The 18271-nt window shown below is 50.5% G+C and overlaps 1 protein-coding gene and 1 long non-coding RNA gene across 5 annotated transcripts in view; both read left to right on the top strand.

Annotated features, from left to right (window-relative positions):
- Positions 1-18271, top strand: part of SEMA4B (semaphorin 4B) — a 99859-nt gene that overhangs the window by 32520 nt on the left and 49068 nt on the right. The gene's annotated exons all lie outside the window — the stretch shown is intronic.
- On the top strand, positions 10204-18214 carry LOC138998439 (uncharacterized). Its single transcript, XR_011469158.1, has 3 exons — positions 10204-10332; positions 17605-17629; positions 17988-18214. It is a non-coding gene; the product is annotated as an uncharacterized lncRNA (long non-coding RNA).

Genomic DNA, 18271 nt, shown 5'->3' with positions numbered 1-18271 from the left:
ACCTTCTCTAAAAGTAGCTCTTCTCCAGCCCAGCTGGATGGCCTGCCTTCCCCCCAGATGACTTGTACTTGACCTCATTCATTCATTCATTCATCCTTTCACTCATCCGTACATGCAATAAACACTTATTTTTAAATTATTTTTAAAATATATTTTTATTGATTTCAGAGAGGAAGAGACAGGGCGAGAGATTGAAATATCAGGAGAGAGAATCATTGATCGGCTGCCTCCTGCACGTTCCACGCTGAGCATCGAGCCCGCAACCCGGGCATGTGACCTCACCGGGAGTGGAACCATGACCTCCTGGTTCATAGATTGACACTCAACCACTGAGCCACGCCAGCTGGGCCCTAAACACTTATTGAGTGCCCACTGTAGCCAGGCACTATGGAGATACAGTGGGGCCTTGACTTACGAGTTTAATTCGTTCCGAGACCGAGCTCGTTAAGGAGCTCGTTAACTCAAATTACGCTATCAACTCAATGCAAAAAATCGGCCGAGAGACAGCTGGTATCTCAAAAAACCCGTTCGTCGGGACACTCGTAAGTCAAGGCCCCACTGTACAAGACATTGTGCCTTCAGAGAAACTACAGTCTCATACCTCCACGTTCTTATTTATGCTTTTCTCCCCGCCCCCGTTTCTGCCGGGCCACATTGTACCATCCCTCGGTGACTTCCTTGAGCCTCTCCAACTCTAGGAAGTCCCTTCTGACAACTCCCCAGTGAGGAATGGGACCTCGTCTGTCTCAGTCGCTGCTGTGTCCTAAGTGCGTAACAAGTAAGGGCTGAATAAATATTTGTTGACTTGAATGCATGAGGTGTTCTTGTCTGGGTCTGACCTCACAGCCTGATTGCTTAAAACTTTCACTTGGCAAATCCTCAAGTCTTGCCCGTGACATCTCTCCTACTGCTCTGTTGTGTTTATGACCATTCGACCAATGCCTGGTGGTTGGGTGAGGCCAGGAACAGACAGGAATTTATTGGCTCATTGAACCACACCACCAGGGGATGAGTAGGCAGAGCCTGCCTTAGGGACGACAGGAATCCGAGAGGCCATGATGGCTCCTCTCTTGCCACTCATCGTGTCTTCAGCTTCAATGTTTACTCCTGGGAAAGGTCTGATAGACTTAGTTTTTCTAGATTACATGCTGTTCCCTTAGACCAATCCCTGTGGCCAGGGGCAGTGATGTAAGATGACTGGCAGCCCCTACTTGAATGGCAGCATGAGACTAGAGAAAAGCAATTGATCCCCAAAGTGTGCATCGGGAAAAACAAACATGGCCATTCGGAAAAGTGGGACCGCCCCCCTGAGGTATACCTACAACGGATGTATGCTTATGTTTTCTTTTCTTGTTTTAATGTATTTTTCTTGATTTCAGAGAGGAAGGGAGAGGGAGAAAGAAACATCAATGATGAGAGAGAATCATTAATCAGCAGCCTCCTGTATGCCCCACACTGGGCATCGAGCCCGAAACCCATTCATGTGCCCTGACTGGGAATCGAACCGTGATCTCCTGGTTCCTAGGTCGATGCTCAACCACGGAGCCATTCTGGCTGTGCCAGTGCTTATGTTTTCATGTTTATCCCCTGATATCGGGGACACAAACCATACATGCCCATAGCGCCTTTGTGGACAACCAGAAGTTGACAAATATTGGCTGGTTTATAGGAAAAGGTATTTTGTTGTTTTTATGGCTGAAATCCCTGGTGGATCTCCCCTACACTTGGTGTGTGCGTCTCGAGTGGGATCACTTGTCTTGTCTCAGGGTGTGGAACTGGAGAGAACTCTGTTAGCCACGTGGTGACCCGAGCGGTCACTTCTGGTTTTTCTTCTGAGAGAAGCCACTGAGCCCAGCGGTATGAGTAAGACTGGCTTTTTGTCTCAAGGGGAGAGTGGCTCCTAGACTGGTTTTTCCATTTGTGTGTCTGTGTTTATTTGGGTGGAAAGTAAAGAAGGCAACTTTGGCCCTGACTGGTTTGGCTCAGTGGATAGAGCGACGGCCTGCGGACTGAAGGGTCCCAGGTTCAATTCCAGTCAAGGGAACGTACCTTGGTTGCGGGCTTGATCCCCAGACCCTCTCGGGACTCATGCAGGAGGCAACCAATCGATATGTCTCCCTCACATCAATGTTTCTCTCTCTCGGTCTCTCCCTCTACCTTCTGTTCTCTCTAAAAATCAGAGGGAAAACATTCTTGGGTGAAGATTAACAATAAATACGAAATAAATAAATAAATAAAGTGATAAGTTTTTTTTATATTTTTATTGATTTCAGAGAGAGGAAGGGAGAAAAAGACAGTTAGAAACAGTGATGAGAGAGAATCATTGATTGGCTGCCTCCTGCATGCCCCCTACTGGCATGTGTCCTTGACCGGAATCGAACCTGGGACCCTTCAGTCCGCAGGCCGACGCTCTGTCCACTGAGCCAAACCAGCCACGGCTAAAGTGCTAAATTAAAAAAAAAAGAGAGAGACAGATGGGCTCCAGGCTTTCCCCAGGCCCATGAGGTAATACTATTGTCTGATCTTTTTGGTGAGGAAACTGAGGCTGAGTGATGGTCACGTGCTGAAGGTCACGGAGCTGTGGGAAGTGGGGGAGGGGGGTGGCAAGAGGTGTCTGGCTTGGGAGCCAGGCGCCGGAGGCTGTGAGGTCCTCAGATCATTTCATCTGCACAGCCGTCCGCCGAGGTCAGAATCAGATGATAGGCTTGGCAACATGCACGTGTGCCTTGTCCAAGGTCATAGACGCATGTGGGGATGGGGTGTGTTGAGTCCGAAGCCCGGGCTGTTGTCACTTCCTTATGCCGCGTGACCTTGCACAGGTTATCGCCCCTCTGTGTGCCTCTATTTCCTAATCTGTGTAATGGGATGATAATACGTAGTTGTTGCCTCACGGGTCTGGTGTGAGGGTCAAACGAAATGACACCCGCGTGTAGTCAGAGCGCCAAAGGTGGATGCTGTTATCGTGGTTGTTGTTATAATACCACGAGACCTCCCTCGGGGTCACCCCGTCGGGCTACCAGATCTCGTGGGAGCCCTGGCCAGGCCCAGGTGCAGGTGCCTGGGAAAGTTTGCAACAGGAATAAAGGGAACAAAGGCTCCAGGTGCTGGGTTGGTGCTTTGTCTGGCTGAAGGCCCGTTTCCTGCTGGATCAGGTTGCTGCTCTTGGCTGGCTGGGCCCGGAGACCCGCCCCTCCTCCCAGCCCCTGCCAGCTGAGGGCGGAGGGCCGGGGCTGGCGGTGCAGGACGAGGCTCAGCTGGGCAACGCATTTTCTCTCCGGAGCCCAGCCTGTGGGTCTCCGTGGCTGAGACCCAATCGGGAAGCCTTGGGGCACTGGGCCCCCGTCCAGCCCTTGTGGCCTCAGTGAAGACACCCTCCCATCCTCCCCTGGTGGGGTGGCCTCGGGGGCAGAGGCCGGGGTTCAGAGGCGGGGGTCAGAGGCCTGGGCCGAATGCCAACCAGGGAATGAAGCAGGAGGGTGACCCTAGACCAGCTGCCTGTCTAAATTCTGCGTCTCAGTTCTGCTAGTATGCAGGTTCCGACGTTTGGGCTGGTTTAGATTTAGCTCTTGCAGGCCCTCAGATTTTTCTGGGGTGCCCAACACAGCCTGTGGGAGATGGCACTGCAATCCCAAATGGAGGGTGATCTTATTTTTTTTCCCTTTGGTTGCTTGTAGCCTTATTTCTTTTTTTTTAAATAATTCTTTATTGTTGAAAGTATTACATATGTCCCCTTTTTTCCCCCATCAGCCTCCTTCAGCCGCCCCACCCCCACCCAGACCCTCACCACCCCACTGTCTGTGTCCATGGGTTATGCATCTATGCACGCAAGGTCTTTGGTTAATTACCTCCCACCCACCCACCCACCCTCCCCCGCCTTCACTCCGAGATCCCGCCCTCTGTTCTATGCTTTCATGTCTCCGGATCCACTCTGTTCATCCGTGTATTTTGTTACTTAGATTCCACATATGAGTGAGATCATGTGCTACTTGTCTTTCTCTGGCTGACTTACTTCACTTAGCGAGATACCCTCCGGGTCTGCAGGGCGATCTTAATGCCACACGAACTAGATCGTATGTCGCCTCTGCTTAAACCAGTGGTTCTCAACCTTCTGGCCCTTTAAATGCAGTTCCTCATGTTGTGACCCCAACCATAAAATTATTGTCGTGGCTACTTCATCACTGTCATGTTGCTACTGTGATGAATCGTCACGTAAATATCTGATATGCAGGATGGTCTTAGGCGACCCCTGTGAAAGGGGCGTTCGACCGCCAAAGGGGTCGCGACCCACAGGTTGAGAACCGCTGGCTTAAACCCTGGCCCGCCTCCCGCCGCCCCCTCCTTGACCTGGCGTGTGTCCCTGCCTCGGGGCTTTTGCACTGGAACACTTGGTGCCAGGTACTGGCACGCTGTCCTGGTCGCTCAGGTGTGACGGCCTCAGAGAAGCCTTCTCCGGTCTCCACTACACTCGCCCCTGCCTTGTCCCTCTCCACCAAGCACTGGCCTTTCCCTGAGCGTATCTTGTTTCTCATTTGTCACCCTTTGTGTGGCCCGCCTCTCCCCGGGCACCAAAGCTCTGTGAGAAGGGCCTGGTCTGTCTTTCCTCCCACTGTCTCCCAGCCCCAGAGCAGAGCCCGTAGACACCCCCCCTCCCCGTGAACCCCGCGTAAGGAAGTCACAGTGAGTGCTCCCGTCACGCTTCCCCGCGCTGGGCAGTGGACCAGAGATGTGATGAGGCAGCATTCCCCGAGTGAAAACACGTGAGATTTCCAAAACACTTTCCCAGGCGGTGCCTCACCGCCACCTCACCGCCACCTCACGCCGGCCGACCTGTCAGACGGGTAGAGCCAGGCCAGGAGCTCCGTTTTGTGGATGAGGAAAGTGAGGCGCCCACAGGCCTCAGGGCCTGCCTGGAGCCACTTGCATGAGCACAGGTGGCTCAGGAAGCTCTTTCCAGGACTTTGAGTCAGAGTCAGACACGGAACGCCTTAAAAGAGACAATCCACATTTCTTTTCTTTTTTTAAAATCCTCACCGGAGGATATTTTTTCATTGATTTTTAGGGAGAGTGGGAGAGAGAGGGAAAGACAGAAACATCGATGGGAGAGAAACACGTAGATTGGTTGCGCCCGACCAGGGCCCGGGCCGGGGAGGAGCCTGCTACCGAGGTACATGCCCGTGAAAGGAATCGAACCCGGGACCCTTCAGTCCTGCAGGCCACGGCTCTATCCACGGAGCCAAACCAGCGGAATCCCAGTACTTAGTACCTGGCACCTAGTACTTAGTACTCTGCACAGTTGTCCCTCACACTCACGTTTGCAGGTGAGGCTCAGAGAGGGGAAGGGACTTGTCCACCAGGAAAGTGGCAAAGGCGGGGCTAGAACTCAGCGATAGAACCAGCCGGTCCGACCCGAGCAGGGCGTCCTTCCCACCCCTCTCCTCTGTGAATTCACTTGCAATGGCACGGGAGGTGGAGTCCTTCACGGTGTGGTAAATGGTTAGAATCATAACGCCGTGTTTAGTTGCCTCTATTAAGCTCATTAAGGGCTTATTAAGTCTTGCTGAATCTACACAGGAGGGAGGGGATGAGATGCTCTGGGGTGCACAGGGGTGACGGGGTACATGACAGCCCTCCCCGGGAGGAGAGAAACCTAGAGGACTGGCACCTTTACCCATGGGCCAGTGTGGGTGTGCAGGCGGGCACAGAGACGGTCTGGAAGGATGTGCTCCAAAGTGCCAATGGTGGCATCTCTCGGTGATTTGCACTCTCTTCTTTTTTCTTTTTTAAAAATATATTTTATTGATTTTTCACAGAGAGGAAGGGAGAGGGATAGAGAGTTAGAAACATCGATGAGAGAGAAACATTGATCAGCTGCCTCCTGCACACTCCCTACTGGGGGTGTGCTCACAATCAATGTACATGCCCTTGACCAGAATCGAACCTGGGACCCTTGAGTCGGCAGGCCAACGCTCTATCAACTGAGCCAAACCGGTCAGGGCTGTACTCTCTTCTTTATGCATTTTGGTATTGCCTGATTTTTTTTTTAATTGATTTCGAAGAGGGAGAGAGAGAGATAGAAACATCAGTGATGAGAGAGAATCATTGCACGCCCCACACTGGGGATCAAGCCCACAACCCAGGCATGTGCCCTGGATCAGAATCAAACCCTGACCTCCTGGTTCATAGGTTGACGCTCAACCACTGAGCCACACCGGCCAGGCTGATTTATTTCTTTTTTACAGTGAGCAAACATTTCCTTTATAATCAGAAAAAAAAAAAAAAAGCCATTTTCATCTTGAAAAGCAATGGAAAAAAGCCCCTAAATAGAAATAAAGGAACAGGAAGAGGCCTCTATCTGTGTTCTTTAGGGTTATAATGATTAATGTCATAAGACCTTCCCAAAGACTGCACAGTGTGCTGGGAGTAAATCAACTAGGATGACTTGTTGATGGGTGACTGTCCGTGAGTCAGAACTCATTCAGAGCACTGGAGTTTCCAGGCCGTTAACTGATCTGCCTGAACCCACGAGATAGGCTCATTCCAGCCCAGGTTGCGTAAATCCGTGCTTTTCTGCCCTGCTCTTCTGGGACCGGCTCCCAGCTCCACGCATGCCCACGTAAGCACTCACCAGCCCTTCATGCGTGTATCCTGGGAAGGGTACGGGCATGCTTGGATTATTCATCTGTGTACCCTCTTGATCGCTGAGCTGCAGACTGCCAGATAAGAACCAAGAACGGGAAAATAAATATCAGCACTTCCTTTCCCATAAATGTTGCAACAGTCCAGCCGTAGCTTAGAGTGTGGATAACCAGAAACAACCTACAGGTCTCTCCATAGCGGTCAGTTATAATACATTATGGTTTATCCGAAGAATAGAATGCTATGCAGCTATTTAAAGAAATGGGGGGGTGGATAAAGAAATGGGGGCCCTCGCTGGTTTGGCTCAGTGAATAGAGCGTCAGCCTGCAGACTGAAGCATCCCGGGTTCAATTCCCGTCAAGGGCACATGCCCAGGTTGTGGGCTCGATCCCCTGTTGGGGGCGTACAGGAGGCAGCCGATCCATGATTGTCTCTCATCATTTCTGTTTCTATCTCTCTCTCCCTCTCCCTTCCTCTCTGAAATCAATAAAAATATATTTTAAAAAATAAAATAAAGAAATGGGGTATCCCAGCTGCTGTAGCTCAGCGGTTGAGTGTCCAGCCAGGACCCAGAGGTCACTGGTTCGATTCCTGGTCAGGGCACATGCCCGGATTGTGGGCTCGATCGCCTGTGGGGGGTGTGCAGGAGGCTGCTGATTGAGGATGTTTCTCTCTCATTGATGTTTCTATCTCTACTTCTCTCTTCCTCTCTCTCTCAAAAATCAATAATATATATATATATTTAAAAAAGAAAGAAATGGGGTAGAACTATGTAAGGCAGCGGTTCTCAACCTGTGGGTCACAACCCCTTTGGCAGTAGAACGACCCTTTCACAGGGGTCGCTTAAGACCATCGGAAAACACATATATAATTACACTAGAGGCCCAGTGCACAAAGATTTGTGCACTCAGGGGGGGAGGTCCCCCAGCCAGGCCTGTGCCCTCTCAGTCTGGGGCCCCTCGGGAGATAATAACCTGCTGGCTTAGGCCTGCTTCCGGGTGGCAGAGGGCAGGCCCAATCCCTAGGTGCAGCCCCTGGTCATGCTCAGAGCAGGGCTGATTGGGGAGTTGGGGCGCCACCCCATCATGCACAGAGCAGGGCAGATTGGGAGGTTGCGATGCCACCCTCAGTCATGCTCAGGGTAGGGCCGATTGGGGGGTTGGGGCACCGCCCCCTGTCACACTCAAGGCAGGGTCGATGGGGAGGTTGCAGCGCCACCCCCTGTCACTCACAGAGCAGGGCCCATCAGGGGTGTTGGGGCTCCATACCCTGTCATGCACAGAGCAGGGCCGATCAGGGTGTTGAGGAGCTCCCCGCTGTCACTCACAGAGTAGGGCCGATAGGGGAGTTGGGGCACCGCCCCCTGTCACACACAGAGCAGGGCGGATAAGGGGGTTGGGGCACTGCACCCTGTCACACTCAGGGCAGGGCCAATGGGGAGGTTATGGCTCTACCCTGTCACACACAGAGCAAGGCCCGTGGAGGGGGGTTGGGGCGCCACCCTCTATCACCCACAGAGCAGGGCCGATCAGGGGGTTGGGGCGCTGCCACTGTCACACTCGGGGCAGGGCCAATGGAGAGGTTATGGCTCTACCCTGTCACACACAGAGCAGGGCCCGTGGGGGGGTGTGGGGGGTTGGGGCGCTGCACCCTGTCACACACAGAGCAGGGCCGATCAGGGGGTTGGTGCACTGCACCCTGTCACACACAGAGCAGGGCCGATCAGGGGGTTGGTGCACTGCACCCTGTCAAACACAGAGCCGCAGGGCAATCAGGGGATTGGGGAGCTCCCCCCTATCAGGCACAGAGCAGGGCAGATAGAGAGGTTGTGGCCCCACCCCCTGTCACACACAGAGCCGCAGGGCGATCAGGGGGTTTGGGCGCTGCCCCCTGTCACGCTGATCCTGGTGCCGGGAGCCTCGCTGCTCCGCTGATCCCGGTGCCGGGAGGCATATTACCCTTTCACTATATAGGATAGAGGCCTGGTGCACGGGTGGGGGCCGACTGGTTTGCCCTGAAGGGTGTCCTGGATCAGGGTGGGGGTCCCCACTGGGGTGCCTGGCCAGTCTGGGTGAGGGGCTGAGGGCTGTTTTCCGGAAGCGAGTGACTGAAGCTCCCAACCGCTCCTTGTTTTCTTTTTTTTTTTTTTTATTCTGGGCCAGCTTTAGCTCTGAGGCCTCGCTGCTGAAAACATGGATACAAAGTTTCGGTCCGCCTGGCTTTCAGTCCAGCTGGTTTCTGGAGTTTTGTTTATCTTCTTATTTGCAACATAGTATATAGTTGCTTAGAGTTGTAGCTCAGAGGCAAGTGAGGCGGGGGAACGTTGGAGTCTGCAGTTACTGGAGGAAGCAAGCCTCATGTTCGCTTCCAGCTGCCTGGCTGCCGGCCGCCATCTTGGCTGACAGTTAATTTGCATATACTCACTGATTAGCCAATGAAAAGGGTAGCGGTCGTACACCAATTACCATGTTTCTCTTTTATTAGTGTAGATATTGTTTTTGTGATTAATCACTATGCTTTACTTATGTTCAATTTGTAACAATGAAAATACATCCTGCATATCAGGTATTTACATTACAATTCATAACAGTAGCAACATTACAGTTATGAAGTAGCAACGAAAATAATTTTATGGTTGGGGGTCACCACCACATGAGGAACTGTATGAAAGGGTCCCGGCATTAGGAAGGTTGAGAACCACTGATGTAAAGTGACACAGGAAACGGTTGGTTTTAAGAATAAGAGGGTAATTGCATGGCAGTGTATACATTATGCTCCCATGTGTGTAGATGTGAATTGTGACTCATTTTCAAAATGACAAATGGTATCTTCTCGTTGTAAAAGGGTTGAAAACTACAGGAACATTTAGGCAGAGACATGAAACTCCCCCATCGCCACTGACCAGCAGTCAGGACAAGCTAGGTGATGCCGCAGTAACAAACACCTCTAAGCATCTCAGTGGCTTAAAACAGCAAAGATGTATATTTCTTGGCTTCCTTCCCAATGTGGCTCGCCAAGGCTCACCCTGAGTCAGCACCTGAGTCAGCATCTTAGGAAGCCACCATCCCAACATGAAGCTTCAGGGGTCACCACTTGCAAGGGATGAAAGCGTGAGAACCACACCCCACATCGCACTGGCCGGAGTCAGTCACATGGCTACACCTAACTCCCAGAGCGGGCGGAAGTCTAATCCTCCGCGTGCCCAGAAGGAAGGGAGCTGGAAATAGCAGAGAACTCTGGGAATGTCTACGAACCGCCCCAACAGTTGCATCCCACCAGGTCCTTCTGTTTACAGTGATTTACATAGTAGCTTTGCAGTAATTTTAAAGTGTATTGATTTTTTTTTTTTTAAAGATACCGGGGATCAAAGCTGCAACCCGGGTTTATGCCCTGACTGGGAATCCAACCCGCAACCCTTTGGTGTATGGGATGACGCTCCAACCAACTGAGCCACACTGGCCAGGGCTAATTTATTGATTTTTAGAGCGGGTGTGAGGGACACTGGATTGTTGTTCCATTTACTGATGCATTCATGGGTTGCTTCTTGTATGTGCCCTGACCAGGGATCAAACCTGCAACCTTGGCGTATTGGGATGATGCTCTAACCAACTGAGCTACCCGGCCAGGGCCAGGCTCCAGGATGCTCTACAAGACATCACAGCCACCCCTCTCTGAGCCTCATCTCGACAATGACAGGTCAGAAAACAGTCCCTTTCCACTGAAAATATTCAGCGTCCACAGGGAGCTGCCCCTCCCCCATCATTTCTGGTGCTTGGCAGGCCCTCACAGTGGGTGATGTGCCCTGTTTGGGGGGTGCCAGTCTTCCCCAGGCCCTGGGACTCCAGGCTTGGGGTTTGGAGAACTCCAGCCTGCCCAGGGCCACCAGGAGGGGGAGGGGAGGTGCTCTCTGCCCGGCATCTGGCTCGGTGCCTGCAGAACCCGGGGAGAAGTGCCCACGAGGCCTGGCTGGGGGCCGGGAACTCATCTTTCTCTTTAAACAGACACAGGCAGTCTGTTGAGATTCTGGAAACATCTGACCTTTGTGGAGAATCTCAAGAGTTGTCAGGGAGGGCCCGAGGGAGGGCACCCGCTCTCTGTGAGTGCTGTAACCCTTTCCACACAGCCCTGACCAGCACAACAAAGCAGGAGAGCTCCGTTTCCGAGGGCCTAGCGAGATTTGTTGGGCCTGTTTTCCTGTAGGTTGTCTGGGGAGATCGATCATGCCTGGGGGCATGACTTTTAGCCCTGAGACCTCCAGCATCATTCTCTCAGTTCCCAGTCTCAGGGGCAGGAGACCTGGGCGAGGGGGACAGAGGGCCTGGAGGGAGGAGAGGAGCTGAGAGGGGAACAAAGCCGGCAGCTTGGACTGACGGAGCGATGTATTCCTTCGTTCATCCGACAAATGTTTACTAGGCACCTACTGAGTGCCAGGCACGGTGTCAGGCTCTGGTGACACATGGCAGGGGAAACCCAGAGAGGTATGTCCCGTGCCTTCGCGGACACTCCTTCCTGGTGGAGCAGTGAATGCACAGTGGAGCCCTAGCCGGTTTGACTCAGTGGATAGAGCGTCAGCCTGCGGACAAAAGGGTCCCAGGTTCAATTCCGGTCAAGGGCACATGCCTGGGTTGCAGGCTGGGTCCCCCGTGGGGGGCGTGCAGGAGGCAGCCGATCCATGATTCTCTCTCATCATTGATGTTTCTATCTCTCTCTCCCTCTCCCTTCCTCTCTGAAGTCAATAAAAACATATATATATATGTACATATACATACACACACACACACACACACACAGTGGAGAGGAAGTTTAGGGAATTGAGGGTGTTGGCATGAACAGTGCGTATGGAGGAATTGAAGAGAGGGAAAGGCTAATGCATTGGGTGAGATGGGTGAAGGCCAAGGAGGGTCAGAGGGAGTGTGGGAAACCAGAGGGGTGGATGCTGAGGCTGGAACCTTGGTGATGGGACCGCTAGTGATGGGACATGGGAGGGGGGTTGAGGCAGAGCGGGGAGGTCATTGGAGACCTAGGGAAGCTGATGCAGACGTGTCTTCTGTGAGGATGCTGCAGCCACCCAAGACCATGGCAGGGCCTTAGGTGGAGACAGGACTGGTTGTCGCCTGCCCAAGTCTCTGTAACTACAGGGGCGTGGCCAGGAGGTGGGTGGACAGCCTCAGGGCTTGGACCAGAGGATGGAAGAGGGTGTTTCAGGAGGGGCATGGGGTGGGGGCCCCGGTGCAGAGAGAGCTGGGGAAGGTGGGGGATGGGCGGGAAGGGTGCCAACGAGGTGAGAGGTGTTAGTGTCTGGCAGTCATTCTCAAAGTGTGCTTTCTCCACCCGCATCAGTGACATCACCTCCTCACTCAGGAACTTCTTAGATATGCACATTTTGGGGTCCCACCCCAGACCTACTGAGTCAGCGGGGTTGGGCCCAGTGATTCTGATAAGATGCTCAAGTTTGAGACCCACACGAATAGGGAACTGGGGAATAGTGGTTGCCTTTATGGAAAGAAAGAAAACTGAATCCCAAATTTATCCTCACATGAAGAAGTGGACTCCATGTGGATTCAAACCTAAATGTATCCAGAAAAGGATGACGTTAACAATGTAAAACGTTGAAGACTAACTACGCTTGTGACCTCAGGGCAGGAATAAACTTCTTTATATATATATAGTATATAGTTTTATTTTTGTTGATTTCAGAGAGGAAGGGAGAGAGAGAGAACACATCAATGATGAGAGAGAATAATTGATTGGCTGCCTCCTGCACGCCCCCTACTGGAGATCAAGCCTGAAACCCAGGCATGTACCCTTAACCAAAATCAAACCCTGGACCCTTCAGTCCACAGGCTGACGCTCTATCCACTGAGCCAAACCAGCTAGGGCAGGAATAAACTTCTTTTATATATATATATATATATATATATATATATATATATATATATTTTATTGATTTTTTTACAGAGAGGAAGGGAGAGAGATAGAGAGCTAGAAACATTGATGAGAGAGAAACATTAATCAGCTGCCTCCTGCACGCCCCCCACTGGGGATGTGTCTGCAACCCAGTACATGCCCTTGACCGGAATCGAACCCGGGACCCCTCAGTCCGCAGGCCAACGCTCTATCCACTGAGCCAAACCGGTTTCGGCAGGAATAAACTTCTTAAACAAAAGTTCAGATGCACAAATCATAAGATTAAAAAAAATTGATCAGTTAGATTAATCAAAATTAAAGATTTCTGCCCAGAGATTTCTATTTTTAGTTTTTTACAAATATTTTTATTGATTTCAGAGAGGAAGGGAGAGAGAGAGAGAAACATCAATGATGAGAGGGAGTCATTGATTGGCTTCCTCCTGCATGCCCCACACTGGGGATGGAGCCCACTACCTGGGCATGTGCCCTGACCCGGAATCCAAACCGTGACTTCCTGGTTCATAGGTCGACACTCAACCACTGAGCCATGCCGGCTGGGCTAAAGTTAATTTAAAAAAAAAAATTTATAACTTTTTATCATTTAGCCTGGAAATACTAGACAGCTGGATAATGCCAGGAGTGGAGAAGGTGCAAGAGTCCACAGCTGTTGGCATGTGGACGGAGTGGCCTGTGACCCCAGAACACGTCTTATCCTTTGAATAATCTCAAAGGAATTCCCCCCTGGCTGGGGTCGCTCGGTTGGTTAGAATATCATCCCGATATGCCAAGTGGTGGATTCGATCCCAGGTCAGGGCACATATAAGAATTAACCAATGAATGCATTAAAAAATGGCACAACAAATATATATATCCCTCTGCCCCCCCCTCTCTAAAAATCAATAAAGATTAAAAAAAGAAATTCTTGGGAAGTGGGGGTGGCCAGGGTTGGTCAATGGGGAGAAAGGAGACATATGTAATACTATATGTAATACTTTAAATAATAAAGAATTAAAAAAAGAAAGAAATTCTCACATGACCCATAAGGCAAGAAGACGTTTACTGAAGAGTTATTTGCGGGGGGGGGGGGGGGGGGGAATTGTAGGAATTTGAGTGTCCATTCCTGGAGAATGTGGCTGATGCACCCCCCTCAGAGTCCCGTGCAGCAGCTAGAAGCAGTAGATTACATGTGCCCAGAGCAACTCGGATGTGTCTGAGGGATTGAAGAAAAACAACCACACTAGGAAATAGAATGAGATATAACAAAATGCCAATTATGCCATTAATTAAAATATACAAAACAACCCACTTAGGAAATGAGCCAAAGGCATGAACAGACTTCACCAAAGAGAAGACACAGATGGCAAGTAAGCCCCTGAAAAGCTGCTCAACCTCAGCCACCAGGGAGATGCCAGTTGAAACCACAGTGAGATAGCACTGAATGCCTTTCAGGGCGGCCAACACCTACAACAGCGATAACACCAAGTGCTGGCAGGGATGTGGAGAAACTGGGTCTTGTATACACTCTCGATGGGAATGTACCACAGTACAGCCACTCTGGAAAAGAGTGTGGCGATTTCTTACAGAACTAAACCTGTAGCCCAGCCGGTGTGGCTCAGTGGTTGAGCACTGACCATGAACCAGGAGGTTACAGTTTGATTCCCGGTCAGGGCACATGTCTGGGCTGTGGGTTTGATCCCCAGTGCAAGAGGCAGCCAATCAATGATTCTTTCTCATCATTGATGTTTCTATCTCTCTCCCTCTCCCTTCCTCTCTGAAATCAACTAAAATATATCCTATATAATAAAAGCCTAGTATGCTAAGTGTCTGGTCATCCAGTTGGCCGTTCAATCAATCAAAGAGTAATATGTTAATGATATGCTAAGGCCACTCAACCGCTCGATATAATGTGCACTGACCACCAGGGGGCAGATGCTCTGACCAGTAGGTTAGCTTGCTGCTGGGGTCTGGCCAATTGGGACTGAATGAGATGGGCCGGACACATCCTGGAGTCCTCCTGCAGTCCCTCCCAGGCCCCAATTGTGCACCGGTGGGTCCCTCAGCCTGGCCTGTGCCCTCTTGTAATCTGGGACCCTTCAGTAAATGTTGGAGAGCCGGTTTCAGCCCGATCCCGCAGGCCAGGCCGAAAGACTCCACTGGTGCATGAATTCATGCACCGGGCCTCTAGTCCTATATAATAAAAGTCTAATATGGTAAGTGTCTGGTCATCCATTCAACCAATCCAATCGTAATATGCTAATGATATGCAAAACTGCTCAGCTGCTCACTATGATGTGCACTGGCCACCAGGGGGCAGATGCTCCAACCGGTAGGTTAGCTTGCTGCTGGGGTCCGCCAATTGGGACTGAGCGAAATGGGCTGGACATACCCTGGAGCCCTCCCATGGCCCTTCCCCGGCCCCAATCGTGCACCAGTGGCCTGGCCTGCACCCTCTTGTAATCCAGGTTGAGGGACTTCCCCCCACCCCCACCCCCCGAGTGCATGAATTTCATGCACTGAGCCATATATCTATATATACCTATATATATCTATATATATCTATATATATCTATATATCTATATATATCTATATCTATATATATCTATATATCTATAGATATCTATATATAGATATCTATATATATCTATATATCTATATCTATATATAGATATATAGATATATATAGATATAGATATATATATCGTATTTACCATAAGACCTAGCAACGGCATCCTTGGAGCAAATATCCCAAAGAAATGAAACTTACTTTCATATAAACACCTATACCTAAATGTTCACATCAGCTGTATTTGTAATAGCCCTGAACTGGAAACCACCCAAGTATCCCTCAATGGGTGAATAGTTACACTCTGGGAAGTGCACCAGGGGGTGCTACTTGGCATTAAGAAGGAAAGAACCTGGATGTAGCTCATGGGCACTGTGGTTAGTGAGAAGAGCCAAGCTCCAGAGGCCCCATTTATATAACATTATCGAAATGACGGAACGCCAGAGATGGGGAAAGCCTGGACGGGGGAAGTGTGACTACAATAGGGCACCAGTTCTCTATCTCAGTTGTGGTGGTGGTTGTTACACAAATCTATTCATGGGATTGAATAGTATAGATCTGTACGCGCGCGCGCGCACACACACACACACACACACACACACACACACAGCAGGCAAGCACTGGTGACACTGAATGAGGTCTGTCGTCTAGTTGATGGTATTATTGTATCCCCATCCATTGGTTTCGCCCGGAACTGCAGTTCTATCCCGTCACCATGGGGGAAGCCGGATGAAGTGTCCGTGGGACACTGTGTACTGTTTCGTAACTTTCTGCGGATCTGTAATTATGTCAAGACAAAGGGGCAAAGAAAAGTACAAGTATACGCGTATACGATACGCCTCTTGCAAGAACGCATAGGAACAAAAGCCTGTATATTGAACACCTTGGAGTGGCCGCCTGTGGGGGAGGGGATGGGAGGAGAGTTGGGAAGGATAAAAGGAATGAGCAGCTACATTCATCAAGGGGCCCCTGGCCTCTGAACTGAGAGGGTGATTAACTCCAGCCTTTGCACCTGCGTCCACAGCCAGGAAGGGGGGTGGGTGGGGGTGGGAGGAGGGGGATCAATAACATGAAAGATCAGACCTTTTCTCGGTGCATTAAAAAGGTTTCCCCTTAATTCAATAGGAGGCTGGAAGGAGGTTGGAGGGGGAGGAGAAGCAGGAAAAGGGGGCAGGGAGAAGGGATGGAAAAGGGTGGACAGAGAAGGAAGAAAGGATGATGAGGCCCCGCTGGCGTGGCTCAGTGGTTGAGCATCGACCTATGAACCAGGGGGTCAGGGTTCGATTCAAGTCAGGGCACATGCCCGGGTTGTGGGCTCAGTCCCCAGTGTGGGGTGTGCAGGAGGCAGCCGATCAATGACTCTCTCTCATCATTGATGTTTCTCTCTCTCTCCCTCTTCCTTCTTCTCTAACCTCAATAAATATAGATAGAAAGAAAGGATGGCCAAAACTGGTTTGGCTCAGTGGATAGAGCGTCGGCCTTCGGACTGAGGGGTCCCAGGTTCGATTCCGGTCAAGGGCATGTACCTGGGTTGCGGGCACATCCCCAGTAGGAGATGTGCAGGAGGCAGCTGATTGATGTTTCTCTCTCATCGATGTTTCTGGCTCTCTGTCTCTCTCCCTTCCTCTCTGTGAAAAATCAATAAAATATATTTTTTAAAAAAAAGAAAGAAAGAAAGGATGATGAGGAGAAAGGAGGGGTGGGGAGGTTGTGGGCAGCAACCTTGGGACGGGTCTGGGGACAGAATGGCTCCTAGTTGCCTAAGCCCGAGGAGCTCTGAGGCCTCTGGGGCGGGTGATGCGGGGGGCTGGGGGGCTCGATTGCAAGAGCTTCTCTGGGCAGCGTGTGCTCAGCAGGACATGGTGTGCCCTGTGGGAACGTGGACATGATGAATTCTAGCACATTCTCCAGCCCTCATCCCCCCTGCCCCCGCCCCCGCCCCCGGCATTGTTCGGAAAGCAGAGCCAATAAAATGATTACGTGACTTATAGAGTCATTTGCACAAGTGACGACGTGCATGACTACAACTATGAACGCAGTTATTCTACTAATGGTTTGACTACGGAGAGGAAGATTACAGGGAGCAAGTGGAAATAATTGAGCAAGTGCTTAAAGGTCTACTGATAAGGCTGCTCATCTGGACGTTACTTACCATAAGGAACAATTAGAAACAAGTTAAAGACCGCATAGTAGAGACGTGATGGAGAATGTATGATCCCTATGCTAGAATACATGAAAAATGAAGGCATGTGAGAGCCTGGCCGGCATGGCTCAGTGGTTGAGCGTCGACCTATGAACCTGGAGGTCACGGTTCGATTCCCAGTCGGGCCACATGCCTAGTTTGCAGGGCTCGATCACCAGTGTGAAGTGTGGGTCTCCAGTGTGGGGTGTGGGTCTCCAGTGTGGGATGTGGGTCGTGCAGGGGGCAGCCGATCGATGATTCTTTCTCATCATTGATGTTTCTATCTCTCCCTTTCCCTTGCTCTCTGAAATCAAGAAAAATACATTTGAAAAAAATGAAGGTATGTGAGATTTTTAATGTTATGGGAAAATGTCTAATATATTGCCTCCTTAGGGAAAGGTTGCAATTGTGTACAAAATAATTCTTTTTCTAAAAGATATAAATGTGTAACTGCATAGAAAAGAGACAGGAGGGTAGTCACTTAAGATATTAGCACCAGTAACCTTAAGACTTGGGCACTTTCGTTGTCAATTTTACCTTTAAAAAAGTTTTAGAAAATATTAATGTCAGTGGTCTTCCGGTAGGGTGAAATTATGGGTGATTATTATTTGTATTGCTTTTCTGTTTTCCAACCTCTTTGTAGTAAATATGTGTTCACTTTGGTAGACAGGCAATAAAATCATCGCTTTGCCCAACAGGCGTGGCTCAGTGGTTGAGCGTGGACCTATGAACCAGGAGGTCAGGGTTCGATTCCCGGTCCCAGCACATACCTGGTTGCGGGCTCGATCCCCAGGGTGCGGCGTGCAGGAGGCAGCCGATCAATGACTCCCTCTCATCATTGATGTTTTTCTCTCTCTCTCTCTCCCTCTCCCTTCCTCTCTGAAGTCAATAAAAATATATTTTAAAAATAAAAATAAAATCACCACTCTGTTTTATGGGGGAGACTGTCTGGGCAGCGTGGCGGCTCCTCGCCCAGCTCTGG

Source organism: Myotis yumanensis, unplaced genomic scaffold (genome assembly GCF_028538775.1).
Source record: "Myotis yumanensis isolate MYYU_CA2020_CCGP unplaced genomic scaffold, mMyoYum1.0.hap1 SCAF_20, whole genome shotgun sequence".
Classification (NCBI taxonomy): Eukaryota; Metazoa; Chordata; class Mammalia; order Chiroptera; family Vespertilionidae; genus Myotis; species Myotis yumanensis.
Note: the sequence above shows the minus strand (reverse complement) of the source record. Positions and strands in the feature narration are given on the sequence as shown.